General features: G+C 42.7%; 1 protein-coding gene across 2 annotated transcripts in view; it reads left to right on the top strand.

Annotated features, from left to right (window-relative positions):
• Positions 1–26148, top strand: part of LOC124405186 (leucine-rich repeat-containing protein 4B-like) — a 227192-nt gene that overhangs the window by 133918 nt on the left and 67126 nt on the right. For both annotated transcript variants that reach the window (XM_046879875.1, XM_046879876.1), the window contains one exon: positions 7483–7539. The gene's annotated coding sequence lies outside the window, so the exon portion shown is untranslated. The remainder of the gene's footprint in view (positions 1–7482; positions 7540–26148) is intronic.

Genomic DNA, 26148 nt, shown 5'->3' with positions numbered 1-26148 from the left:
ACATGATGCACGTGGGTTAATTTTCCGTTACAATTGATTTATAATCGCATGATCAATTGGGATGGGTTACACCACCTTGCCTACGACTGCATGACGCGTATTCATTAACAATTTTCACGCCGACAGTCTGGCTATACGTTTGATCGGTCCAAAATACGATACCCAAACGGAGCACACGGCGAACGGTGATCGTAAAAAAATTTCGAGACGAGAATACCCAGACAGTAATACCTACACGGGGTTATCCAGGCACGTGCCGACGCGCATTCTGTGACGTGTGCCGTTCCAAAACGACAGGTGCAGGACAGGTGTAAAACCCCATCGCATCGTCGCGCCGCCAACAGCCGCAACAGAATCTCATTCCTCATTCTCCTCACGACGTTGTCATTCTCATTCAAGTACCAATTTTCATTCTTCTGCTGTATTCTTATTACCATTAGGTCGGAATACGTTTATTCAGTCGTTTCTCAAATTTTTGATAACTTTTGGTATCTGGAATTTATTGAAAACCATATCTCCATCAAAATTTTTGCCCTGGAAAAAATCCTATTTCCATTACAATATTTCTTGTCTGTAAATATATTATCCCGTATATTTGAAAAAATTATAATTAGAATCTGAAATTTCTTCCCCCGAACTGTGTGTTTGTCCTGAATATAATTTCTTCGTCGAAACGTGTCAGGCGTTATATTTTTAATTGAAAATACAATCAACGACCATGAAAAATCGTCAGCTATTCGATTCTCGGGTCTCTCCTGTTTTCTCCGTCTGTCCCGTTTCTTCCGTACCTGCAAAGTACACATCTGGTACAACGTATGTATATATATATACATATATACGTATTGTTTTCCTCCCGTGAAATCTTATTATCGTTTCTTTCGCGAGTAGCTCACCTTATACCTTGTAGCTACCAACCTACATACTTCGCTCTCTCCGGTCTTCCATGCTCGCAGATATTTACCTTGGCTGGCAGACGGTACCTGCGGAGAAGAGAAGAAGGAAGCGCGGTTCAGTCGAGAAGAGCGAGATGCTGCTCCGTGCTTCTGTGCACGGCGTGCAGCTCCGGGACAAAGCGAGGTGAAGTCGGGTACTGATAAATAAGGCAAACACTACAACCTGAATTATTCATCTCAGCCAACCCTTCCCCCCCCCCCCCCCCGCCCCCTTCCCCGCCGAGCTCTGTCCCTACTCGAATGAAACTAGACGACACCGAAGGCAGATTTTTGCAATTTTCCTCGGCACTCACTTCCGGTTTGTTTCTCCACATAAGTTTCCACTTCTTATCTTAAAATTGGATATTCTCGCTGCAGACTCCAGGATTTAATTAATACCCGAAGGGTTTTACAGTTTCACTTTCTCTTCGTTGGGTATGTCTAAATACATCGTGATATTGGAATGCAATTTGATTAAAAATAAAAATGTCTAGGAATTAATTCTGTTGGATTTTTTTTTTTTATTCTATTTTGTGAGACAAATATAGTTTGACATTTTGAAATTCCTGTATTATTTTCGTTTGGATGCGAATTACGTGGGTCAAAGTCCTATGCGATATAATTTTTTCACAAATTTTCCTTCGTTCCTTTCCTACTCTCGTACAATTTTTTGCCCTTCTTTTTTCTTTCTTTCATTCGCTTCCATCTCGGGATATGAATTCCGGGGCTGTTAGGTCGTTTAATATTCTTGAATCGTTGCGGCGCATTCCCCTCAACTTGGGCTCCGGTATTTGCCTCTGCGACCTTGAGGAAAAGTGCGATGTTTTTTTCTTTACTTTTTTAAGTATATTATCATCATCATTATCGATGTTGTTATTCTTATTTTCGTTTCCGCACCCCTTCGGAGTTTCAGACGCGCGACAAATAAATATCGAGGATTTCGATCAAAGAAATGGTCTGGAAACTTTGGAGGGCGGTCACTTAAAAGTCCTTAGTCCTGAAAATACCGTGTACAGAAGACTGGAACTTTTTCTCAAGGAACACACAATTCGATGAGGCATAAAAAGACCTAAAACGACCTAATGAAAACAGAAAGCAAAGAAAAAACTACCGCTCAAACAGCGGGGCGCAAACTCCAGGCTCCTCCACGTGTCCTGGAATCAGGATTATCAGGAAGACATGGTGGGGAAGAATTCTGCGCGAGGATTCGCATCAGCCGGTACTTCGCCTTGGATTTTCAATTAAAGAACTTGTTTTGCCTCGCCTTAGCAGCAGAAACATGGCGGCTGCGGCAGCTCCATGGAAATCCACTCCAGGGTAAATCGCACGCCGCAGTTCCACATTTAAATACCAAATCAAGACCTCAGACCGAACAATTACTCGCAGGGAATCTCCTGATAAATATTCAAACTTTGTTTTGATCGAGCCGAGGGCTCGAATTTCCTTGTTTCGTCGCAGGGTGGCTGTTTTTATGTAGAATTTTGTAAATAAAATTTTCAACGAGAAACAAAAACGAATGAAAAATCGAACAGACTTTTACCAAATTTATCGAATTAATAATAAAGTCGAAGTTCATTCGTGGAAAATGAGCTTCTCTCCCACAATTTCGAATTCATCTTCTTAGTGGCTCGCTGCAGGTTTAGTTCAGATTGATTAATATATTTTCGGCACTGACCTTTATCCCTTGGCGCTGGAAATTAATTATATTTTGATCCAGAATCCAGATAATTGGGTCGAGCTTTCGCCTCGGCGAACGCCAACCTGAATTGCAATCATCGGGTAGACGCTGAGACCTCACCGCAGTCTTTAATTCATTCGTATAATAACGAACTTACACGAGACCCTCTCTCGCCACCCTGACCCTATCAGTTTTTCTCCGCGTCGCCGCCCTGGATCAGTCCAGACGTGATTGAACCTCGATACCCGACGATCCCCTTCCTATTAACCAACTCTCAAAGGGTTGAAGCTCTCCGGTATTTCAGGTGTCAAGATAATAATGAGTTCTCTTTCGGACAAACTTCGTAGGTGTGCAGAAAAAAAAGAGAAAAACGTCGGGTCGATGCCTTTTACTGGATCCAGTTTTCGTCGATCCACCCTGCACGGGGAATTTTCACGAATTTAATATCCAACTCATCGAGATTTTAGAGGCCACAGCTGGTAATTGAAACTCGGGTAATTTCGCGAAAACGCTCTCAAGTTAATTCCAAGCTCATCGCGAATTGTCGAGAGTAAAGGTAATTGCTGGCGTGCCACCGACTCCAAGACGAGCGGCAGGTGCGAATTAAAAACGCCGAGTCTCTCAAGACTCGAATGTTAATGTCTCCAATTTTTCACCCATTCCTTTCTCTTCTTCCCTGTTACCCAGCTGTTTTCACCCGATTCCTGTCCACGCTGTGAGTTCAACGTTACACAGTCAAGTTTATATCTCAAGAAATTTAACAATCCTATTTCCTCGTCTCTTATATTTCGATCCCGTCTTATTACACGCGAGCAGGTGGAAAATAAAGTTGAAAGAAAAGACGTTCTCTTCTCGAGTATTTTCCTCCACTCCTCTACCCCATAACAGACGTAAGAAAACTAATATTTGCCGTGTGATCCCGCCGTGAGTGAAATTCGAAATTTAGTCCTCATTGAATTTTAAACGATAAAAGACGCTGCGGGGATGTCGGATGGCGGTCAGCTTCCATGGACGCAAATCCCTTAACGAATCCGGTTTCCCACCGAGGCTGGTAATGTTTGTATAGGATAATTGCCAGCATGAATATTAAAGAGCCGGCCAATTTGTGGCCACTGCCCGACCAGTCACAACCCGTTGAATTCGTAGTCCTGGATATTTAATTGAAGTAATTGCATCTCGATGGTGACTATATTCCACCGTTACACAAGGCATCCGTTCGTCTCATGGTCGGTGGGTGATTGTATCCCTTTCAAACAAGAGCCGGAAATCCATCCCCGATGCAGCGACGCAGCGATTCATCGGGCTTGAACACAATGCTTCAACGGTCAGTTAAGTGAAGGAATTGAAATCGAAAAACTGACTCTGACTGGACGAGGCGAAGATTGCATTTCATTGTTGCATCGCCAATTGATTTTCGCGAGAACTCAGAGGCGCTGCGAGGCGACCAAGTTCGTGACTTTTTCAGGAACCGCCAACTCTCGCAATCAAATATTGCGTTTTCTTTCCGCCTCGCGTAGACGCGATCAAACAGTCTCCCGGACTAACCGTAACTACCCTCCTTCATGTTTGCCTTTGGATATTGGCAGCCTGGATCGTGCTTTCGGACTGATCATCAGTCGCTCCTCATTCCGCGTCCCGATACCACCCCCCCCCCCCCCCCCCCCCAAAATACCGACTCCACAAGCGGGTGAAATCCGTGCCGTATTGCACCGGACTGCAGCCGCGCTGATTTCCGCCGGCTTTTGATATCAGGAAACCAATTTCGCTCTTCGTTTAATCGCTGTGCGTATCAGCCAGCTTGTCTGGGCAAACCCGTCCGATTGCAGCGTCGACGGCTACGGCTTGGCGGCTACTTGAACCGCGAAAATATCGCGAAAATTTGTTTACTACCCGAGGGTTGGGGGCTGGGGCAAACGGAAGTGGAGGACGAGGTCGGGATATAGGCCCACGGAATCGCGGTACGGACTTCAGTTGGAAATTTATTGCCGCTCTTTGACGGCCGCAATCCGTTTCGCCGATGCATGTGGTCAATAATTGCACCAAGCTAGAGGACGAACCGTATTGGTCGCTCGATCATTACCCAGCGTCCCGTGTGCCGCGGCTTTTATTGCCAGTCTGGACTCGAAGCCGCTTATATTTAGCCAAAATGTACTGACCGCGTCTGCGGAATCTTTTTCTTTTTTCTTTGTAATTTTTTCCGCTTTTTTGTTTTCGATAACTTCATTGCTAGAAACAAACGACCAGGGACTTGAGTTTTTTCGAAGTTCGATATCGCTGATTACACCTCAGGATGAACGCATTATATATATTGCCACCCAATTTTCTGCCCTGTAACTCGCCAGACTTCTGACCGTCATGTCGACGCGTCACTCCTTCGCAGACCGCGGAGTCTGGTTCGTTGATCTCGTTGCCCGGACGCTGGTGCAGGGCAAGCATGCAGCTAACGTACTGCAATTTGTACTTGACGCTCTGCGTCGAAGGACGACGGCTCGGTTATCATCCTGTTAATTCTGGCGGGTCGATAAACTCTAAACCACCTTGGACTAGACCAGGAACCTGACGTCCTGGAGTGGATGGATTTTTCCAATCAAAATTGTAGGACCTGCTTTTTTTTTAAATCCGAAGTAAGTTTCATTTTTGCCTTAAACTTCCATTAGGATTTTTGTAAAACTTGTTCGACTCGTTGGGTTAAATTTTTAGGGTATTTTTTTGGCCTGACCTTTCCGCAATTTTCTCAAGAGAATTTATAGAGGGTTTTTCAAATTACTAAATCACTGCAACTATTGACGTCGAAATTTTGGCCTCTTCATATGAGCAAGTTTTTTATACAATCATTTTTCAACACGCGCGTAGTCGAGTTTTTCCAACTAATGAAAATATTTTGTCAAAAATCGTTACGTTATCGCGAGGATAGGTTATAGCTTTATCAGCTTCGAATTCCATTTTACGAAACCGTGTATAGCCTCGCGCTTTTGCGCATCGCGCTGGTATAACACGTATTATGTTTGTGTAATTAAACAATTACGTCACCGTGACAATCCGATCCGCAGAGGGTCCGATTTTACGCTACGTTATTTCAAGCGTCCGATTAATTAGTCGCTAATCAAGCGATGCGGCCTCGCCGCAAATATACTTTAACCAATGACCCGTTAAAATTGCTTTTGCATATTTTTTTTCCTCCGCTATCGTTCTTTTTCTCCTTGTTTATTTGTTCGTTATTTTCTGTCTGCTTTTCTTTTGTGTTTCCCGAAGAGTCGTCGTTATATACGTAGGTATATTGCACAGATGCTATAGCACACATTTCAGTATACCTATATATCATATGAGTTACATGTATATTTGAAGGAAAATTTCGTCAAACTGAAACTTTGCGCCGAATCAATGTTGTTGTGTTTTTACATTGCACACAAGAATTTTTATTCCTTTATTTGTGTCCGCGTTTTATCACCTTTAACGATTTCTGTTTCTATTATATGCTTATGCGAAATACACCTGCGGTCAGGAAACCATATTTGCATATTCACATCTCGGCGAAGCTTCTTTTCATTCCCATTTCAAATATACGTTACATATGTACACGAATCTTTCCCTTAACATCACCCCGATATACGGTAAGAGTGCGACGGCATACGTTTGCCTCGCTTTCTCCTATTCGCACAATATCTCGGTAGATTTTTATTTTTCCATCGAAGAGCCTACAGCAGCTCGAGCTAGCGAACGTCACTTTGACGTACACACTCGACGGTATTAGGCAGTGTATCTATATCCATGAGCTTCAAAATATGTCGGTAATATATTGCTACGTTTCTTCTTGGAAACCCAAATTGGCTCTTTCTGCGCAAAGCTCCAATTTTAAAGTATCACGATTCGGAATATTTAAGTAAATAACCGAGTTGGTATTTTCTAGGAGCATTTCTACCGCAATACTAGCCGAATCAACGAAACGTACATGTTTCCAAAAATTTATGGGACAAGCGTCTTTAAACCTCCTTCAAAAATGGTCCTCAGTTGATATCGAACCAGCTGCAGCTTCAGCCTTCTAAACGTTGAATTATGAGAACAGAAGGCTGCTCTCTTTACTTCTGCAATTACATTCCGTTCGCCCGACACTGACGAGAATTGTTTTCGATGAATTGAAGCGACGAGGAGAGAATAAGACAGAAGGCTGTGGTCCGGACCGTCTGCTCGCTCATCTATCCCGAAACAAATAGTCTTTGGTTATTGTTAGCCGCGAGATTGGTGTAAATAAGTTGGAACATCGCGTGTTTGAAAGGAGCGTTATTCCTGGCAAACCGACAAGCAGCCTCTCTCCTTTCTGTGTGAAGCTGGGCGCTCAGGTGCGGGCGGACATCCCGAAAGGAGATAAATCCTCTTGTTTACAAAGTTTCCTGGCACCAAAGGTTTGCACGGCGGTCTCGGCACCCAGGCCGGTAATATCGATAACAAGGACTTTCCTTGCGCAGTCACAAGGCTTATGCATACCGACATTCCTCTCCTTCTCCTCCTCCTCCTTCTCCTCCTCCTTCGCCCCGGATTTTCCTCTCGGCTTTTCTGCTGTATGCAAAGCGTTAAATTCTAACAACAAGGCTTGAACATCACATAACGGTTGCTACTCTTTATCTTCCTTACGTATAAGATAACAACGAGAATAAAATACCTCGAGAATATCGTTTCTGATCTGATTTATTCGTTAATAATTACAATTCGATACATGCAGATAAACTTTTTGAAAATATCTTTGGTATTTTTTAATTTTCGTATGAATGTGTTTTTAAGCATCGAAACATTTGATTGTTAGTTGATGTTGGTCCTTGCCTATCGCTCTTGGCATTCCTTTCGGGTGACTAACGTCGATTAATTTTCTTTTCTCAGGTGACCGCCGCCCTGGAGGCAGGAACCTTTCTTCTCTGATCGCCGCGAAGGGACATGGTGAGTCTTTCAATAATTCCTGCATGACGTGCAGATAATTTTTTTTTTTCATTCTCTCCTTCTCCTTTTCCTTCTATTCACCTCTGGTACTTGAAAGAAAGAGGGAGGAGCGGGTCTCACGGGGTCGACGTTTGTTCCTACGTCACAGAGGCTAGGGCCGCGGAATTAGCGCCCTTTGTACAAAGCCCGTGCGCCACTCAGCCGAGGTTCTTTTATCCCCGCACCGCGCTGCGCAATTACCGAATATTATTTTGTCTGCGGCGTTAAGATTTCGATTTTTTATTCTACTGATTTATTATTTTCTTAAATTTCTATTCCTTCGTTTTTTCTCCGACCGAACAATTCGATATTTCGTTCGTCGATCGGCGCTCTCTTCTATAGGAATGACCGTGCAGGATTTCGAAAAGATACTAGAAAAGGAGAGCAGAGAATATAGGAGGAGGAGAGAAGAGAGGGATCGAAAAAAAAAGAATAATGGTAATAAAGGGAAGGAGACAAGGAGGAAGGAAGAGAGAAAGAAGATGCGGTAGATTTTTATAACCGCCAGCATCCGCAGTCCTGACCGAATGACTCATGGCCCTCGAGGACGAGGACGAGGAGTGACTAAAGATTGAAACGAGTTTCTCACCGCATCCGGGGAGCACAAACCAATGCGGCATATTTCTCGGGTGAATCGCGTCAAAGTACTGCAGCGATCATCCTGATGCGCAATATATCCTCGAGTCATACCGCCCGGCGCGGCGTGATTATAGAGCGACCGAGAAAAGCTGAGATATACTAACCTTCTATCACCGTGAGATGAAAATTCTTGACGAAAATTTAATTTCACAACAATACAGTATCTTATCAAAGAATTTCGTAACTTGATTCTGCGTCTTTTACTATATATCATAGCAATTTATACATCGCTGCTAAAATTGTTTAAAAATTCTACAAATATCTTACGTTTACTCGCAATGATATTCTTTTTATTCAAATCTTTCGTATAATTCAACTACCTACAGGGGAGGGTAGGCCAAAGTGGAACCCTTAAGAAAATTATACTTAAAATTTGAATAAAATCTCTAGAATAATCATGATTTCAGGATAATTTATATTTTGTAGATATCAAAAATTTTAAGGTGCCCACTTTGACCCACCCTAGTGGAAAAAGTGACCAGATCGGAATAACATTTAACGACCGAGTCCAGAACATCCGCCTTCACCGGATACTATACCTATAGTAATAATAATAATCGATGAAAGGCCGAAATCCGGCATAAATTTCGAGCAATGAATCGTGACGCGGTCGCCCGTCAAGGGGTGGAACGACGAGACGAGGGTGGCGATGATCGGCATTCGTACCTGCACGCTGCACGCCACAGCTCCCCAGACTTTCACCTCTGTCGAATGCTGTCTGCAGTCGTCCGGCATGCATCGCGATCCGTTCGAACATCGGGGAGATCGCGTCCAGCGTGTTCTCCTGTCTCTGACACGACGAGTCGACCGAGATATCTGGCGACCTGGGGATCGGGGGACGGACTGGAGCCATGCCGTTCTCGAGATGATCGGTCGTCAAGGAATTCTATTTCGACAACGCGCGTAGGTATTATCGTCCATGTCTCTCTGTCACATCCTATATGCGTGTACAGCAACGACGAACTTCTCGATGAGCTGGACATGCAACGATTCGGTATAATCAACTGTTTTAAACTTATCGCCAAATCTTCCCCAGCGTCGGCTTAAGGGGGATAGGTTAGGAGTTTAGGAGGCCGAAATTTTGGTGGTTTTTTTTGTGAATTTTTTTGAACAGGGAAGGAATAATCAGAATTTTTTGAAACTTGGAGGATATTTTATTCATGTTTTTAAGTTCACTTTGTGATTTTCTTTCAAGTCATTTCCGCCGGAAATAACGGAGCTAGAAACTGTTGTCCATGAACGATCCTCATCCGAGTTTTTTGCTGGTGGGCATTCTTGAAGTAACGATTTTTATCTGTAATCATTACAATTTTTTTTGTTAATAATCGAATAATTATGATATCGCCAATTTCTTGCACTTTACTTTAGATACTTGACGAATACTCGCACCAAAGACCTAATCCCGTTATTTGTTGGCACATAATTGGGATAGTTTGTGTATTTCTAAGAAGTTACAATTGCTCACGGGATGCGAATTCCATTTTATATGGATGTTGAGATGACCTGGAGATCGGAAAGGTCAGCGCAGCTTAAACGACCTCGTCAAAAAATCATGGTAAAATCTAGTAACCACCAGCCGAGTCTCAAACCAGTTCGGATCACTCCGGGGTCAAATTTCCACCGAGGCATTGGACATGACTGTCAATCAGTGCCCGTTAAATTGCATATTTCAAAACTGCAAAAAGAATTTAGCGAATTGAATTGACGTAGCGTGAATGCATGGAGGCAGAGGTTAAGTTTTGAGTTAACGAGAACCTTGCCATATGAAAAATATATGCTGAGTGGTTTGAAAAATCCGCGCAACCCCCGACGAGTTCTCTATTAAACTTAGCGTCTGTCGAAGCTGCTGGCAGGTCTTGATCGTATACGGCGATGAAAAAGTTGGAAACTGCTCTCAGGTCACCCTGTACAGAAATAAGAACCGCGTCGGGTGCAGAAACGGAGGGGGGTGCACGGGGTCAGTGATATACTATAGTTTTTATAAAATAGTTGTGAAAGCTGTTATAGCTCCGCGATGTGCATCCCCCGCAGGCAATCCGCCGCTTATCGAGTGCCTTTGACAGAATAACGAAGAAGAAAATGACAACGGGAAGAAAAAACGCGGCGAAACCAAGTGAAAAAAATTAATTGATATCGTAAAAAAACTTTCCCACTCCAGGGTTTGAAACTCGGCATAATAATAATAATAAACACAACAACAACAACAACAACAACAATAGTAATAATAATAATAATAATGGTATATGACTTTTCGAAGAAAGCCTTGCCTTCTTTCTGCCACACGTATCGCCCTTTTTTCATTCTCTCTCTCACTCTCTCTATCTGTCTAACTATTTTACTATTTCACTATTCACTATTATGATTGTATCTACCTTCTCTCGAAGCGCGATTAGACTCAATATCACTGCCAATGAACTAATCAAGCAGCCTTTAATTACTATCACACGAGCCCTGTAGCACGGGTCAATCAGGGAATCTATTTTGACGGGTGTCACTGCGCGTAATTAGCTTCCAATTAGCCTGGCGCGTAATTAAGCTCAAACCTTACAGCTTCGACCGCAGTGCTGACCAGTGGCAACCGTTCACCGTTCACCGTTCACCTCTGCCCATATTTTCTTCGTGTATACATTCGCTGCGTTTGCACGCCCTGCACCTACCAGCAGCCACCCACCCTCCGTTCCCTATCTGCACGCATTATCGCCTGTTCTCTGCACAGGCCTCGTCCGGTTGAACTAATTACCCGACATCAAACCGGTATCTTCAAACCGAGAACGCCAGGGATATTCGGGACATGCTTGAAATGTAATTTTCTGTACTCTTTTTCGATATAATCAAGACTAATCAGAGATGAAATGAATTGTGAATATAATATTTATCAGACATATCGCATTACTGATGCCAAAAGAGCGTATTAACAATTTTTTCCCCATTTTTTCCATAGATTTATAAATTATGTAATTTTTTTTTCATGCACTATTTTGATTTTAGTAACGCGATATGCGGTATATTTAACAATAAATACACTTTAGCGATGGTTTATGTTCTCGAGAATCGATTGTTGGCTCTTGAACAAATTGTGGATTATTGATAATCCCTGTATTATTTGACTTCATTCAAACAAAGATGTATGTTCGATTTCGATAACGGTTTCATCCAAAGCCACGTCAAGTATAATCAGTCAAATCCTTTAGTCGAATTTTCCTCACATATTTTATAGTTATTTGCGTGTGATACCTCCGCTATAACACCGGCGCTATCTATCCCTGGGTAATTGTTAGTACGGATTAATTCATCTCCCGCCATTATCGACCGACCACTCGTCCGTATTATTCTTTTAGTTTCCATTTTGGTTTATAGTTTGGCCCGTCTCACGAAAAGCTTTCAACCGTACTCATATATAAAAATATAGGTATAGTTACTGGGTTCCTATCCGTTACAAATGCAGCCGGCGTCAGCGCACCGGTGAGTCTCCGGTTGAATGGAATAAAAATAGAAACCATGTAGGCACGCAACATGTATGGATATATAGATATATCCTAAAAATGGGAATATGTACGCAAAATTGCGCTTCTACAAAAAAAAAGACGGTGATAACGGAGAGCAATTTGTCTACAAATATATATGCACAATGATTCGAAAATTAAACGTATCTATTTAACATTTTTCGGTGAAATTTTCTTGTCCTTTTTCAATTTGGTAGAGAAATTAAAACTTTTTTTTAAGAAATTAGCACTGCGTTCGACCTATTTTTATTGCATTTTACAATCGATCGCTGCTCACCAACCCTTCTTTCAACCCTCTCGACTCTAATTTCCTGCAGGATTGCCTCGGAGTTAATCGCAAACGGTTGGTTTCTGCATACAATATATGAGGATAAAGGAAGGCTGAAAAACGTGAAGAGGTGCCTCAAATTCAACGGTCACTGTTCCACTCGCGGCCCGAGTGCATCAACCACGTATCGTCTCTGGCTGTGTCTGGTGCAATACAGGCCTGCCTGCGACTGTATGCACAGTTTGTTGTGGCTGTGCTTTCGTGCATATAACGAGCGGGATCTCGCTTTGTCAGGTCGTACTTCACTACGGAGACAAATTGGCCGAGAGATCGATTGAATACAGTCCAATTCTCTTGTATATACCTGTTTCGCCTTCCATATACGTTCTATACATACATATACATATATACACATGTACAATACCCACGTAAAATAGTTTAATCAATCGAAAACGGTGACGCCCAATTTGGCACATCAACTATACGGAGTTAAATCGCGTGTGATTAATATAATACCTTATAGTTACGTCGAAGAGTTCAACGGACGGAACGCGGTGTTTTATTTTGAATTGGAGATGAAAAAATCTGTGCAAAATCGTTGGTATATATATATATATATATATATATATATATATATATATATATATATATATAAAATAAAGAAAAGTTTGTAATGATATTCAATTTCATCGTCACGAATCACTGCTGGGGAAATTATTATTATTTTTCAAATTTTCAATCAGATTGATCGACACCGCTGCATAGATCAGAATCGGTGATCTAGATACGGAGATCCCTGCAACCGTGGCTGCGACGTACAAACGAGTGACAGAGATTTCATGATTATTCATTGGAGAGAAAGAGGGGGAGAGAGGGAATAAAAAGAAAAAGAAAAAAGAAATTGAAATGCAAAAAACAACAGTTTTATTCCGTAAAAAGTGGAATCCGTTTGATAATTAATGCGCATGGGAAATCGACGAACAACTAGAAGCTCGCCGTGGCTGAAAAGACACGACGGAGGCTTGGAATTATTATAATCCGCGCGGTGAATGTGATTGAAACAAATTATTATAAGATATTCAAAAATTTATTTGACATTCAAATTTTTTTCACTTCTGCATCCAAGCCACGATAGAACGGAATTGAATTTTCCCAGCTAGCTCTTTATATCTATGTATCTTCGTCTCTGTCGCAATTCTCCTGGAACGAAAAATTCTTGTGCGCCAAATAAGCACACGAGAGTACATCAGCGCCTGGTGGATACACCCGTAATCTAAAGGTCTTCTTGGTCCGCTCGCCCTGGCGCCGAACCGGATCTGGAAGAGTGCTGTGCTAGCTGAGTGCAAAAAGAGAGAATGATAAAAAGCGAGGAGGAGGCGGGGCGGGAAAAATGGCCCGATTCAAATCTGCGTACTCAAAAGGTTTTTATTTATATGCATTATACCGAGTGTTCGGGTACGAGTCCTTTTGAGATAGGTACGTGTCTGGATCTACTCGCGTTTCCTCGAAATTTCTCATATGTACATATATATACAGAAGCTACATTCGCATCTACCACGCCAAAATTGAACCAATCGAACGAATAAGCTTCAAAGGTATTTTACTGTATCGATATGCGTATGGTAATTTGACCTCGCAATAAGTTAGTTTAAAAAAATAATTGTCTCCCAGTCTCCTGATCATAATCAATATCACGCGAAATGCGCTCCCTGATAGTTGAAAATAAAAAAAATAAAAAAAAACTCGTTCACGGATGTATAATTCTCACAATATTCTCAATCTTTAATCCCTTCCATCTGTGGAAATTTCCCAGAATTTTTAAAGAGATATTGAATATAATATTCTCTTCTGATCAGATTCGTTCTGATTCGACAATGCGCACGGTATATATTTACAATTGTAAAAGTGGAATAAACAGATACCTATTATGAACTGTCGATCGATTGAGCGCATTGTCCCGAATAGGATATAACGGATTTTGTCTGTCGCGCGTAGAGGACAAGAATTAAAAAAAAAAGAAAAAAAAAAAACACCGAGAGCCGGGAGAGTTTGCAAAATGCATTAAAATCCGGACGCTCGTTCAATACGTGAAGCGTATTCCGCGAGGGAAATCCAATAAAACCTGGCATAATTATCGGCACAACATAAACAAAATAGTGAGCCGATGTTCCTGCAGAGGCTCAACGTTGAGCGCGAGCTACGTGCCGTTCAGGCTTGTTTGCCATCCCTAGATAAACCGTTAATAAATAAATAGCAAATATTTTACTCGATCGGATCACGCGCGAACTCTCCGTCATTATCGTCCACGCCGCACACTTGCATCTAAAAAATTTTTGCTATCGTTAAGAGGATTGCGCGGTGTAGGATTTGAATTATTCCAAACGCGAGGGAGTCTCTGTCTTGTTCGCTATTAAAATTTATAATTCTCTTTCGGACTACGTGCTAAGCGGTATAACTTATTGTTAGAAATAATCCGTCTCATGCTCCGACGGTACACTAGAGTTGTGACCGTTGTATGATCGATGTAGCGTGTCTAAAACGATGATTGCTCCGTCGATAACGCCGCCGATGTTTGCGCATGCGCCGACCGACGCGTGATCGAGAATCGAAGCTCTGAGCTTGCGTTATTCACTTCTTATCGCCGCGATCTCACGGTACGAATACATGCAGGCACCTACAGAGTGCAGTGATTGATGTTTCGAATGCAGGTTACACCAGTCGAATTTCTCCACACTTTTGCGTAGAGGAAATTAATTCGTTAATGGAGCCCATCGATGGTCGGCCCAACGCGGAAGTGAACACATCTCCGCCTACTCAAGCTTCCCATCCGTGAGTTTTTCCCTCTCTTTATACCCGTACCTCGTTCCTCGTTATCTCGATATTTGGTGACGCACGGGTCAAGGTGGCTTGCAGAGTAGGTAAATAGAAGTTCCTCCACGAGGAGTGGATCAATGCGTGGTCGTACCTTCCTTCTGGCCTTGGGCAACCCGGCGTTCAGGGGTCAGCCCTGGAACGGAGAAGTCGAAGGTGTGCCTGGATGGGTAGTTGTAACAGGGACTAGCCGAGCGGGCCGGTTGGCTATGTGCTTTGGCACGCAACGAGGGATCAATGAGTCTATAAATCGGCAAGAGAAGCCCGACGAACCCCGAGCGACAAACGCCTGCTTTGATCCGGGAATAAAGGAACAGGGAGTAAATGGAACGGCAGGTCAGAGGTCGGTCGGGTGCCGCGGGTCGAAGGACGGAATATTTACATCCGCACGTGACGGATGTGACCATCGGGGGTCTGTTTCGTCGCATCAATTATTCAGGCATCAGATATGATGACGGTGGCTGGGTACCGAGCAAAGCGCAAGGGCGCTGTCTCTCCGTCAGCCGCTGAAACCCTTCGCAGGGTTCTCAACTTCATCGTAAGAACCATTTTTTTCAACCCGCGCTAAACGATCGACAACGTTTTTACGACCGAATTATTCGCACTGTTTAAGCAACAAGTTTCATCTTCAAAGGACTTCTGAAAATTACGCGGGAACTTTTTCAATCCCTTATCACATTTTTACCGCTACTTGAAATTGTCTAACCTTGATGTCGCTTCATGTCACTCACGATGAGAAATCTGCTTTCGAGTGATAATTGATATCAATTGAGAGATGGAATATGTATGTACACACTCTTGCACTGTGCAGTGATCGTGTCATTAAGCATTGAAGTTCAAGTGACTTCGAATGACTTTACATGAATTCCAAGCCCTCGATGTAGTGATTCAGGCGATTATTTCTTGCGTAGTTGCATCATCTCAGCCGATATATGTTCGCAGTAACTTTCTTGTTAATCGTACTTTTGTGACGTTCACTCTAGTCCTGGCCACATCTGGCGATGCAGTGAAGAGAAGTGACCCAGTTATGTCTTTTTTATGAATAAATAGGTATGACGGCCAATGGTAACACTAGTCTCTTCGCATAGAACGGGGCGAGCCGAGACTACGCGGATGTAAATTCGTTTGAAGCTTAGCCAGTTATTTATGGAATATATACCCGCGTCAGGTTTTTGTGCGTTTTGTTATGTGGGGAACAGTATAAACATCACACACTCGTGTAAATATTATCCATTTACCTTAGGTTAGGGCAAATAGTAAAATTCTTGTGAAATAAAGTTATCCGGATTATTCTATTATTCATGTTGTGTATCACCAGTACAAGTATTTGTCCGCATATGGATATAGTAATTGCGGTTTTATAAAAATGAATTTTCTTTCTTCTGATTCAAACGCATTTCACGTTTGTTTGTCAAAAGAGCTTTTATTTTTCGTTCAATTGAGTTGTTGATAATTAAATGAAATTATCTCTAGTATGTAGTCACTTTCACACATAGCAATTGTTAATTTTTGAAATTTCACAGCTCATTTCGGTAATTGAATTATCTGACACGTTCTTTCTCTTAATCGTTTGACGTAGAATATCAATATACGTAACGATTGAATTACTTTATTTAAATAAGCATGTTTACATAAAAATAACTCCTAATCTTACAATGTTTTGCGATAATATTTCTGAATTCAGTTCGAAGATTTGAGGATGAAATTTTGACCGAAGGAGATAATATCGCTACGATTCTGTCAGTTCAGTTTTAATTGCATCTCGTAAAACTTCAGAGATACCAGATGCTGTAAAGTATATCTTAAAAGAAAAAACTCGTCTCTACTTTACAACTCATCCTAGCTGAGAAGTAGGTATAATATAAACAAGTGAATAATTAACTGGGATACCAACAATAATAGGTTTCAGATGATAGAAGGACACTTGAAACTTAAATTTTATATTTTTACGAGCCACTTGAAAGCTCGTGATTGGTGTAGCGAGTTAAAAAATTCCTCCACCCAAGAAGGAAGCCTCTCGCTTCGTTCTACCGTAGTTGTAGTTCCGATATCTTGAATTAATGAAATTATACTAACAAATTGGTGCTATTATTCACCCACTTATCTGTGAAACAGAGCGAGAGAAAGAGACGTAGATAGCAGACTGAAGACTTCACGTTTCGCTTCGTTATATCGATCTTATCGGTAAACGCAGCCTTCGTTTTTTTAGTGTCCAACACTTTTTACGACAGCCAGTTTCTCTATATTTGGGGTAGATAAGGCGTTCTCAACTAACGGTTCCACGCACATCTCCTCGGTAGGTTTACCGGTACAGCATCTCGAATAACCTTCGGGACTTCGGTGGATCCCGTAAAACCATAAGATCACAGTAGATATGTATGTACGACGGGTAATAAAATTACAAGTAGAAAAACGGAGGCCTTGGTAATTAGGAATACCTTTTGCCGAATGTTTCTCTTCTTCTGCGATAAGGGGGAAAAAATTATACCGAAGAACAAGAGTAAAAGCGAAGAAAAGAAAAATCACCCAGACTGCTTTCGTGCGGATTGTTTGAATAATGCACTTTGCGGTTTGTTCAGGTTGGCTTTTTATCACTGAGGTGTGAATTCATATCTGCCGACTGGGAACATCTGTAGGTGAGGAGGGAGAAAGAGTTTTTCCCGCGTGTACTTTACGTGACCAATCTGCCAAAGTCGTGTGTTATTTGTCTTGACCGAACGTGATTCAAAATCAAAAGCCGTAGAATTAAGCAAAAATCACGTATCCCGTGGAGATAATCGAACATACCTACAGCGGTACCTACAACAAACATCTGTCACGTCAATTTTGTCGCATTTTGACGGAAGAATAGTATTTTATTAGCTATGTATACGCAACGTACATAAACGAATTTGGTAATTTTTTTATTTTCATATACCCTGAGTTCAAGTGTTTAATAAGGTAAAGCAAGAAAGAACAAAGAAGCGAGCAGGTTAGAGTACGTACCAGGTAACCTACCCTTTTCTTTTTCCCTCCCTCTCAGCTCATGAAAAGTTTTAAATTTGTATTCCTCTCGGAGTAATAAAGTCACGTCCTGAAATCAGACGCGTAATTCACTTTTTACGATTTTTCTCCACCGTTTTCTTTATTATTATTTTTTTTCTCTCTCTCTCTTCTTCATCCCTCTTTCTCTCCACATTTTTCCACTCGAGCCCTAACGTCGTGTCACACCCTCGACGGGCCAATGTGACCTCACCAAAAACTGGGAAACTTTTATAGCATGGGTATTCGTGTATACGTATATGTATATACGGCGACATTGTAAAGCAATAAAAGTCAGTCGTTTTTTCGTTTCTGTATTTATTTTCGTTTCTTCGTTTACAGTACGATTCACTCTTATATTTTTGCGCTCTACGAGAAAAGATGGAGAAGAAAAAATAAAGCAAACCTCCGCAAGAGGTGGTTCGTATAACCTGTGCCTGCAGTCGAAAATACAGTTACGCGATAGCAAAGTGAGGAGAATTTCGGCTCTCTATATACTACTTTCGAGGGCTCTCGAGGATCCGCGGATTTATGCCACCCTGCTATACACCCTTCCCGCGTAAAGTCTCGTCGTGACTCTTTGGGAACTCGCGCGAATAAGTTGAGGTGTCGTTTACTCCTCCATGGTGTATTATACCTGGCAGCCTGACTGCCTACCCTATAAAGGCCGTTTTTGAAAATGAGTTTTCGTTTCCCTGACACCCTCGAACCTCGCGTTTATGCTAACGGGATTTCCTACCCGATTTTTCCCCCATATTTTATGCTAATTCGTCGCCAAACTCCGACTTGTATGCGGATATCGGCAAATCGGTCACGTTAGATTTTTCTTCGCTACAAATTTCCCCGCCACCTTTATAGCTCTGTAGATTTCAACTTCAATTAGAGTGAAAAACTCACAGTTTCTACGTTGGTTTCAGTCCGCGATTTTGAAAGAAAGAATTGATCTCAAGTCTGAAAGTTTTCACTCCACTTCCCACCGTCGCTATACTTATATAGGTTTTGGAAAAGTAAAGAAGAAGATCTGAAAATACGTCGAGGAGATTCGAGCCTGAGCTTCCCAGCTATTCTAAGCTACTTTCAATCTCGTTGACTGCAATTTGCCGGCATTAATATTTCCTTGGTGGGCGACAGGCACCTGATTACCTCGTTCGTTCCTTCCTTCCTTCCTTCCGTCCTTCCCTTCTCCTCTTCCACTGTCTCCTTGTCCTCCTATCCGCGCGTCAACGAAGAAAACTTTCGCCCCACACCGCAGCAAAGCTGAAGCTCATCCCTCAAATTTAAACCGCGAACGGTATGAAATTTGAAAAGTTAATCAAACGAATTCCTACAAAATACATTACTTTTCGATATAGTAAATCGAAACGGATCCCCAGGACTTCGTAAGCGAGATTTTCATGTCCTGAGACGTTTCGAAACGCCGCCTGCAGCTGCAGTCGCAATGTAAGCGAATGAAAAATTACAGAGCACACACAGAGTCCGGGTAGATTTTCACCGAAAAACGAAACAAAGGGATGATGATCTCCTTCTCTTCCCGCGAGTCCTGCACAGCAAGGCGGGGGTGTGTACCTACCCTCCTCCGTACGTATGCAGAATAAGAGCGACGAGACTGAGTGCACGGCATCAGGGAGTGTGCAGCGCGGCGGTACGAAGTACGTGGCTCTTCCATTCTTTTATTCTCATGAAATATTTCACTGCCCGGAGGAGCAAACTCTCACCGGTGCATGCGGCGTCTACCGCGCGACTCCGCGGAAATAATGACCCGACATATACGCCGGTGGGAGGGTGATTTTTTACATAAAGGGTAGAAATTTTTTGCGCCCCAACATGCGGGGGTTAAATGCATGATACATTGGTAAAGAAATAGGACAAATTGAAAGTCTCGCTGGTATAGGTGCCGACCGCGATCTGGAGGTAATCTACCTGCGGCGTTAGCTATATTGGGCTGAATTTTTTATCAGGGTGAAAATATAGATGATCGTAATAACAAGGAGAGACATACGGTGGCTGGTCTGCATTACCTGCTGCAAGTATACAGATCCTCGTTTCGTTTCGGAGAGCGGCTATCAATTTCACGGCGTATAGTAAGTGTAGTCCGTTATACTGTAGATACCATGGTATACCATAGGTATAACCTACGATATATATATATATATACATATATGTACTGTAAGTATCTGTATCTATTTGTATAGAAGTGTTCGGGAATGAGATTGGGCGCACACATGCCACTCAACGAAGGATACACACGCATTTATATCCTTCCAGACGTAATTTCAACGAGGTACTACACCTAACAGGAAAAAAAATTCCTCATTTCTTTTTTATACACGGTAAATAACGGATCGTATTATTTTACTTATACGCGCCAGTCTTCCAATTCCCAAGATTCTCAACCCCTTCGCTACCCGTAGAAACGGGGCGAAAAATAAATAAATGAATGAATGAAACAAAGGCGAAAAAAAAAAAAAAGAAGAAGAAGGAAAAAAAACCAACGACAAATAAATAAATAACACTCCTGCAAATAACAGGCACGGTTAATTCTACACCATGATAAATTCCATCGTAGGTCAACGTAACTCGACGATCCATCATGTAATAAAACCTTGCGAGGCTGTCATCGTTCGAGAATATCGCCCCTAAATAATCCATGTGACAATTCTTTTTTCTTTCCTCTCCGATTCACGGGTATAAGAAAATATGACGGTAAAAGATACAACTCGAACAGCAAGGGCGAAAAATTGATGATAAGTTGTTCTGAAAACCTTTAAATTTATTATTTCGTCTTACACATTTGTTCAAACAGTTACAACAGTATAATTTAGGTATAAACTTGAAAATTAAAAAATTTTGAGCTTCGTTTTCCGCGTAGGGGAAAAATTTCAATGAATCCAAGAAGCGAGGAGACGTCAAGAAAATCGAAAGGCTGTACATCTCTCGGTGTAATAACTTAACGATACTTATTAAGCCGAATTAGGAGTATGGATGACGGCTGTTTATTGGGTCCGAAAAGACCCGCGGCGTGGCCGTGGAGGAAAAAAGTCATTGATGCAATTTGTCTTGGTTCGAGGAGGACTTTGATACGCTTTATCCATCGTCTCAGCTCGATGGTGTGCGTGTGTGTGCTTATACCATCGCGTGTATCCGTAAGCAAGAAATACTTTTAGGAGGACGAGTTTCTCATCCGCGAGGCAAGAGGTCAAGCCGGCATGAAATTCAGGAGTTGCAAAAGCTTATTGGCGTGATATGAGGGTTGCCCAACCAGGTGATTACCAATCACTCTTGATCAGCCCTCGGTCTTCTCTGATATATATCCACCGTCCTCCAAGGAGCGGCCACCCCGCCGCTGCTGGGGCTCGAGCAAATCCGACCTTAACTGGACCTGAGTCAACCCAAAGCCGAAAGGCAGTTCATGCCGGCCGTCTCGCCCCTCTGAATTATTGCCGACGTCGTCCCTGCACCACTCGCCTTTTGATTGTCCAGTGAGGAAAAACCCGGCATACGAAAAGGAGAAGAAGAAGAAGAAGAAGAAGAGGAAGAAGAAGAAGGATATACGGAAGGCGAATTTTCCCTCGTCCATTTGATAAACGGTTCTGCCGCGTTTACTTCCTCCCTTCCTCCCTTCCTCCTCTCCCTCTTTTCGCAAATTGTCGCCACCGCGGTAAATGCAGGTGAACCATCGACGCAGCGACTCTTTCGATCACTCGAACCTGAACCCGCGACATTCTCCTCGCCTTGGGGTGCCTCTGAGCTAAGGCAATTCAGGTAATTACCGATCCAATCGATCGCGTCCTCCTTAACGGTTCCTTCCCAGTCGCTACCCAGCTTATACACTGTCCCACGTGTTACTCGCCACTGAGGCTGCCGTCCGCCGTCTCTATAGCTTCCCCTATATTCTATAGCCGGCCTATGTTACATTGGTCTATGCTCTATAGACTCAATTGCCCCAGAGACCCACTGCCAGTGCAGTGATGATATTGTGATTCTCTCGCAATCTACAACCCGAGGAATAACGTAGATTATTCGCGGGCAGCGAAGCTGCGATTGGACCATTCTTAATCCCTGGACACGATTTGAAACTAGTGAAAGATTGAAAATTAATCAATCGATTCTCAAAAGCTTTGCAATTCAATCGAAATTCAACGAACGTGTCATTTTTTACAGTCTACAGTTATACAAATTTAAAAATCCAAAGTAAATCCTATTTCTGACCATCAATCTTTGGATTATAATCAGCATGCAAATATGTTACGTATTCAAGATTTCTCGACCTAAAAAATTGCCGATATTCGCATCGTATTATACGGAAACTAATTTAGCAAAGAAATACAGTCAGTGTCATTGCAGTTTGTACATTTTTTGCCCATCTTCTCTTTCTCTCTTTTTAGTTTCTGTTCCCTCCTCTCGTCACGTCTTCGGTACGGAATTATGTTTGCATCCTTTCACTTTACCGTCTGCATGCCTCTGCAGTGCAGCAAGTAAATTTTCGAAGAGTCATAACCGCGTAGCTGAATAATCGCGACGAAGAAAGGAATCATCAGTCGGTATGCCGTGAATGGGTACATACGCAATGTACACATATATCTCATCTGCACTTTCGCACATCACTTGCGGCTTGAGTTAGTAATTTGTGTTAAACCTCCCTACACTGCGGGGCCGATCATTATCTTTAACGCAAATTAATTTTAACCACCGGCACAGTTGCAGCTGCTGGACTCTTGATCATCAATAAATTGCGGTTAAAGTTCTTAGGATGCAATTTGCTCATTACGTTGCGCATTTACGCAGCGCTCGTAATATTTCACGCAGCTGTGGTATTTTGTGAGGTAAACAAACATCTAATCTCCTCTCTCGCATATAATGTATAGCTACGGTTGTATCCTTCGTCAATTTACAGTTGAGCTTGGGTAAACGGCAATCGTTTGTATCCGTAAAACGTGACAACGTTGAGTCTTGTTTTATTCTTCTCGTCTCTCTCTCCCCGTTTTTACCTTTCCTTTCTTTAGACAGCATCCGTTTCTTTAATGGGAGTAACAACGTCCAGCGAAACGAGCCACAGTTGCGATTAAGCGACTCCATTTCCACGGGAATTACTTATACAGCAAAGAACGGCGTATAGCTTATCTCGCGACGTTCTATAACTCAGTAATACTATCTGCGTAAGCTGCTACGTCGCCCAGAGACTGGACATACGTTTCTTGTACACATGGGAGTGTGGAACAGTCGTATAGAAATTTCCAGAGCCAGTTCGTACGCCTTGAAACATGTTTGACGGTTTCTTACGCGTCTGCGTACTTTTTCCCTTGCGTTGCTCGTTCAAAAAATAAACGGTAGATTAGGTTAACCGGTTGTATAACAAAGCTACGTACGTAGGTATCTTGAGCAGAATTGTCCAAGAGTGTAATTTATACGATAACTCTTTTCGACCGACGTTTAACGTTTCTTCAAACGAATGTCAACCTTTATATTTTATATTATACCTAGATGTAACGGGAGGCACTGAGAATTTCTGAAAAAGGAATCAGGGGATGTATGTGGGAGCTGAAATTTGTTTAATGGGCAAATAAAGTCTGAGGTATGATTCATTTATTTTGAAACCAAGTTTTACGATTCCTATAGTCTACACGGACTGTCTGCTCTGCGGCCAATTATGATGTGTCGTGATAAATTGGATAGATTCACAGCGGGACGAATAAACCACGAAGCAATTAAATCCCTCTCACGTAACGCCGTCGCATGTATACAATTTTCTAATTTCTGCCGCCTGCTGCTTGTGCAGCTCCGAAACTCAAGCCGTAAAGAATTTATGTAAATTACTTTATATGCGACGCCGCTGCAGGCAGCTCCTTGTTAACTACAACGAGTTATACAATATACCTACCTACCTACCTGATTCTCTTCACCGCACGTTTTCATTCTGTATTCCATGAATCAACTCCGAGCTACTTAAAATTACATCTCTTTCAATTCTTCCGAAATACCCACGGCTTTTAAGTACATATTTGTGCCCACGCGTACATCCGACACGTTTAATTAACCCAGGAGTCATTGATTTTGGTTCTTTTTTCTTAAAATTCGTTTTTGACCTTCTCTACGTTTTCCTCTCCTCAGTTTTGGCTCATGAAAAACCCCGGGACGCAAATAACAGGAGCTTTACTGGCGGTGGGCTTCCAGGCAAGCGATCACCGAAGTGAAAGTAAAGTTCCCGTACCACCGCGACCTTTTTTCAATAACTAGAAATAACCAGAGACGGTCCCGACTACGAACTGTGGCTGACGTTTGTCAGAAAGTCAACGAAGTGTGTTGCCTCCGTGTCACGTGCTGCCGACACTCCTGCCTCCTGCCTCCTGCCTCCTGCCTTCCGCCTCCTGCTTACTGACGCTCCGTTTGCTTGGCTGACTGGCTGGTCTCGGGTATCAGTACCAGCTGTACAACGTCTACAGAATTCGCATATCTCGTCACGAGACGTCGGGGTGACTTTGCCTCCCACCTGCACTGACAGAAGTCGGTTATGATCGCCCGGTGAAATCGAATGAGCACCTGACAAACGGACCGGTCTACACACTTGGACACATCGGCCACATTGGTCACACAGCTTTGACGATGACATCTATTATTGTCACTGTCCAAGGTAGCCCATAGATTTAATTCTTTGACCGCCGATTTGGCGGAATATTATAAATACGCTATCAGTCTTAAAAACCGATGTAAGAACCTGCCGGATGAATATGCGAATGATTCTGATGCCATGTGCGATACCTCGAGATACTCTCGATAAGACGTTGATCTTTGAAAAGGGTCCGAACGAAGCTTGGAAAGTCCGGATATCTTCTCTTCAAAGGATCCTCTAAGCCCGGAGATGATTCCGGATTGAACCGCGATTAACGGATAACCTTTCAACAATCGAGAATTATTCTTCTCCATCTTTCGACTTTGAAAATTTGTTCATGCGAACTAAGAAATCGGATGTAATTCGTTACCGAACGATAACTTTTTACCTCTCTCATAATTTTCACAAGAGTCCAGAGAACCAGCTAAAATCAGAAAAAAAAACAAACAAAAAAAAGATATCTCAAATTCAAACGAGTTGACAAATCGTATAAGCTGTGTACCGACTTTGCCAAAGGCGCCTCAGCCAAAATTCAGGTTTGATCTCACGCAGCCGCTCATGCGCTGGGTCTCCGTGCCGAAAGCCCTGTGTAACCGAGGGTGTGGGAAAGGTTCGGGAAGTTTGAAGAGTTAATGAATTTGTCTCGTTCATTAGTCTAATTCGGTAGGAATTCCTCGCGAGCAAAGGGTTCCGGAGTTCTGAAGTGACCCAAATATGCCGGAGGGTCATGTGGTACCTACCGCCGTCGGAGTTAGGGGTGCGAGGGCTGCCTTTCGTTCCCGAATTTCGCTTCCGCGATACGATTTGCGAATCTCCCGGAACCCGCTTCTCCGATATTGTCTTTAGACCCCTGCAGCCGACGTTGTTGACGTTGTTGACGTCGCGTGAACGATACTCGAGCTGGTTGGAATCCTGATAATCGTGTACCCTTCACGAGTCGCCCACTGTGCTAACAAAAAGGAAGACAAATTTCCGTATCACTTTACAGGCCCGAGTTGTATTATATTATAACCTCCCCCCCCCCCCCCCCCCTCCCGCCCCTCATTCTGGCGTGTCTCTCTCTCACACTTCATTCGCTCCGAGTATTTTCCCGCCGTTTCGTTTCACTCTTTTTTTTTTTTTTTGTTCATTCGTTTCTACTCGTCGTCTTCTTACAATTAGTTCCTTCCCTCTCTCGTGGAGCGCGACGACTTGTGACCACTCTACAAGCTGTATATAACATCACTCGGCGTACAATTATCATCACTGTTATTAGTGATGATATTCGTTTGTTGTACACCGCGTTGTATTATAGGAGTAGGTACCTACGCGCAGTCCGGGCTTAGGATATCATTTATCACGGTATAATGTTAATCGTTTCACAACAACACACCGCCCTTGCCCTTAGACGTAACTAACGTAACTACCAAAGCCTGAGCTTTCACCGAGTCGAACTAGACGCGGGGGGTTCCCTCCTCTTCGTGCCCGGATCTGCTCGAGCGAGCAGCTGCATCGTTTATCTCGGTTGAACCGTTGAAACCTGCCCATTAATAGGCGAAACGGGGAGAAGGAAAAGAATCACCGTTTACAGATAGATTAGAGACTGAAAAACACTCGGCGAACATCGCTGCGGCACGTGTGTATGTATATATATATATGTATCCATAGGTACAAGCTCCAAG

Source organism: Diprion similis, chromosome 4 (genome assembly GCF_021155765.1).
Source record: "Diprion similis isolate iyDipSimi1 chromosome 4, iyDipSimi1.1, whole genome shotgun sequence".
Classification (NCBI taxonomy): Eukaryota; Metazoa; Arthropoda; class Insecta; order Hymenoptera; family Diprionidae; genus Diprion; species Diprion similis.
Note: the sequence above shows the minus strand (reverse complement) of the source record. Positions and strands in the feature narration are given on the sequence as shown.